This window comes from Pteropus vampyrus, unplaced genomic scaffold (assembly GCF_000151845.1).
Source record: "Pteropus vampyrus isolate Shadow unplaced genomic scaffold, Pvam_2.0 Scaffold81, whole genome shotgun sequence".
NCBI classification, from domain to species: domain Eukaryota; kingdom Metazoa; phylum Chordata; class Mammalia; order Chiroptera; family Pteropodidae; genus Pteropus; species Pteropus vampyrus.
Genome location: NW_011888862.1, coordinates 5,754,710 through 5,758,714, shown reverse-complemented (window position 1 = coordinate 5,758,714; position 4,005 = coordinate 5,754,710). Strand labels below are relative to the sequence as shown.

At 35.4% G+C, this 4,005-nt stretch overlaps 1 pseudogene; it reads left to right on the top strand.

Moving 5' to 3' along the window:
- Positions 1–1,731: 1,731 nt before the first annotated feature.
- LOC111741721 lies at positions 1,732–1,850 on the top strand (annotated as a pseudogene).
- Positions 1,851–4,005: the final 2,155 nt, after the last annotated feature.

Genomic DNA, 4,005 nt, shown 5'->3' with positions numbered 1-4,005 from the left:
CCAAGACACATTGTATTAAAGTTATCAAAAATCAATGACAAAGATAGAATTCTCAAGGCAGCCACGAAGTAAAAAATGGTAACTTATAAAGGTAAACCCATTAGATGATCCTCGAACTTCTCAGCACAAACTTTACAAGCCAGAAAAGAATGGAATCAAATATTTAAACTACTTAGTGAAAGGAAATACCAGCCTAGAATAATGTATCCAGCTAAGCTCTCCTTTATATATGAAGGGGAAATTAAGACTTTTCCAGACATACAAAAACTGAGGGAATTCTCCACTACAAGGCCTGCACTACAGAAAATACTGAAAGGGATCAGCTCACCAAAATCAAAATGACAAAAAAAAAATACATAATTAAGAGTAAAGTGACTATCAGGCAAATAGAAGCAGAGGAGTGCAATCCTTACTGAGATCAGGGCATTATAAGCTTAAATAATGAGAAGAGAATTGCTGTAGCAAGACATTAATGAGTGTTCAGCATACATAGGGACAAATTGAGATAACAATGACTGAAAAGGGGAGGGTTCAAAGATCCAAATTCACAAAGGGGAATGGCGATAAAGCACATGCAGAAGAAAATGGACGACAGTATATATATAACTATCTCTTTCATATTGGTAATGGTAACACACCAAAGATTCAGACTCGAAGTATATAACATAAAACAAGAAAAACTATAGGCAAAATCCACAAAAGCCAACAAAAATAAAGAAAACAGATACACAAGGACAAGGAAGCAATGGAAACACTGAACTAACAGAAAGCAAAAGATAAAATGGCTATAAGAAGACCTCATATTTCAATAATCATCCTAAATGTAAATGGACTGAACTCACCAATAAAAAGGCACAGAGTTGCAGAATGGATCAAAAAACAAAACCATACACTGCCTCCAGGAGACACATTTCAGCTCCAAAGACAAATATAGACTCAAAGTGAAAGGGTGGAAAATGATATTTCAAGAAAATGGCATTCAGAGAAAAGTGGAATAGTGGTACTAATATCACATGAAATAGACTTCAAAATAAAAAGGTAAAGAAAGATACTGAGGGACACCTCATAATGATAAAGGGACTCTTGCACCAAGAAGATATAACACTTATTAATATCTATGCTCTCAATCGGGGAGCCCTGAAATATGTAAAACAATTACTAACAGAACTAAAGGGAAAAATAGACCAAAGCACCATCGCAGTAGGGGACCTAAATACCCCACTGTCGGATACGGACAGATCATCCAAACAGATAATCAATAAGGAAATAATATCCTTAAATGACACATTAGACCGACTGGACATAATTGACATTTACAGAGCCTTCCATCACAAAACAGCTGCTTATACATTCTTCTCTAGTGCACATGGAACACTCTCAAAAATCGACCACATACTGGGACACAGAAATAGCCTCAACAAATATAAGAGGGTTGAAATCATACCAACCATATTCTCTGATCATAATGCTCTGAAACTAGAGATCAACTGCAAAAAGAAATCAGGAAGAACCACAAACAACATGCTACCGAAGAATAATTGGGTCAGAGAAGAAATAAAAAGAGAGATCAAAAGATACATAGAAACAAATGATAATGATAGTACAACATAACAAAACTTTTGGGACACAGTGGTCTTAAGAGGAAAGTTCATATCATTACAGGTCTATTTCCAAAAACAAGAACGAGCCCAAATCAACAACCTAATGCTTCATCTAAAAAACTAGAAAAGTGTCTATGGTCATGCCGCCCTGAACAAGCCCGATCCTGTCTGATCTCAGAAGCTAAGCAGAGTCAGGCCTGGTTAGTACTTGGATGGGAGACCACCTAGAAAGACCAGGTGCTGTAGGCGTAAAAAAAATAAAAATAAGGGATTGTAAGCTGACAAGGCCCTTGCAGTCTGTGAGGTCAACCAAGGGTTGCCTCGCCTAAAAAATGAAAATAATAATAATAATAAAAAAACTAGAAAAGGAAGAACAAATGAAGCCTAAAGTCAGCAGAAGGAAAGAAATCATCAAAATTAGAGCAGAAATAAATGAAATTGAAAACAAAAGAACAATAGAAAAAATAATTGGAACAAAGAGCTGGTTCTTTGAGAAGGTTAATAAAATTGACAAACCCCTGGCTAGACTTACTAAAAAAAAAAAGAGAAAGGACACAAATAACAAAATCAGGGATGAAAGAGGGAAAATTAAGACTGACATCACAGAAATACAAAGGATCATGCAAGAATACTATGAAAAAGTATATAACACGAACTTTAATAACCTAGAAGAAATGGACCAGTACTTAGAAAAATACAACCTTCCTAGATTGAATCAAGAAGAACTAGAAAATCTAAATAGACCGATCAGCAGTATGGAAATTGAAACAATCATCAAAAACCTGCCAAAATGTAAAAGTTCAGGATCAGATGGCTTCACCAGTGATTTCTACCAAACATTCAAAGAAAATTTAATACCTATTCTCCTCAAACTCTTCCAGAGAATCGAAGAGGAGGCAATACTTCCCAGTTCATTTTATGAGGCCCATATTACCCTGATACCAAAACTTGGTAAGGATAACACAAAAAAAGAAAACTATAGACCGATATCTCTCATGAACACAGATGCAAAAAAACCTAAATAAGATACTAGCGAACCAAATACAGCAACATATTAAAAAGATTATACACCATGATTGAGTGGGCTTCATCCCAGGGGCACAGGGATGGTGCGACATAAGCAAATTGATTAATATGATAAAAAAATAAGAATCATACGATCATATAAATAGATGTAGATTAAGCCTTCAACAAGATACAGCACCCATTTATGATCAAAACACTGAACAAAGTTGGTATAGAAGGAAAGTATCTTAACATAATAAAGGCCATGTATGACAAACCCTCAGCCAATATCATACTTAACAGTGAAAAACTAAAAACCTTCCCTCTAAGATCAGGAATAAGGCGAGGCTGTCCACTATCACCACTGTTATTCAATATAACATTGGAGATTCTAGCGAGTGCAATCAGACAAGAGAAAGATATAAAAGGCATCCAAGTAGGAAACGAAGAAGTCAAACTGTCACTATTTGGGGATGACATGATTCTCTATATAGAAAACCCTAAGACTCCACAAGAACACTACTAGAAACAATAAGCAAATATAGTAAAGTCTCTGGATACAAAATCAAAGTCAAAAATCCATAGCATTCCTATACTCTAATAATGAAGTGTCAGAAAAAGAAGTAGAAAAAATAAATCCTTTTGCAATTGCGACAAAAAGAATAAAATACCTAGGAATAAATTTAACAAAACATGTGAAGGACCTATATAATGAAAACTACAAGACTCTATTAAAAGAAATCAAAGAATATACAAAGAAATGGAAAGATGTTCCATGTTCAGCAAAATAAATTGTCAACAAGGTAAAGAGAGAACCATCTGAATGGGAAAATATATTCACAAGCAACACCTCCGATAAGGGCCTAATATCCAAAATATACGAAGTACTCATACAGCTCAATAACAAAACAAAACAAAAAAGGATCCAATCAAAAAATGGGCAGAGGACCTGAACAGACACTTCTCCCTAGAGGACATATGGCCAACAAATATATGAAAAGATGCTCAACATCGCTAGCTATTAGGGAAATGCAAATCAAAACCACAATGAGATACCATCTCACACCTGTTAGAATAGCTAAAATCAACATGACAAGTAATAACAAATGTTGGAGATGATGCGGAGAAAAAGGAACCCTCATACACTGCTGGTGGGACTGCAGATTGGTACAGCCACTATGGAAAACAGTATGAAGTTTCTTCAAAAAACTAAGAATTGATCTGCCATATGAACCAGCAATCCCTCTACTGGGTATTTGCCTCAAAGACTTGAAAACCCATATCCGAAAAGATATTTGCACACCGATGTTCATAGCAGCATTATTCACAGTGGCCAGGACATGGAAGCAACCGAAGTTTCCTACAATAGATGATTTGATAAAGAAGCTGTGGTACATAT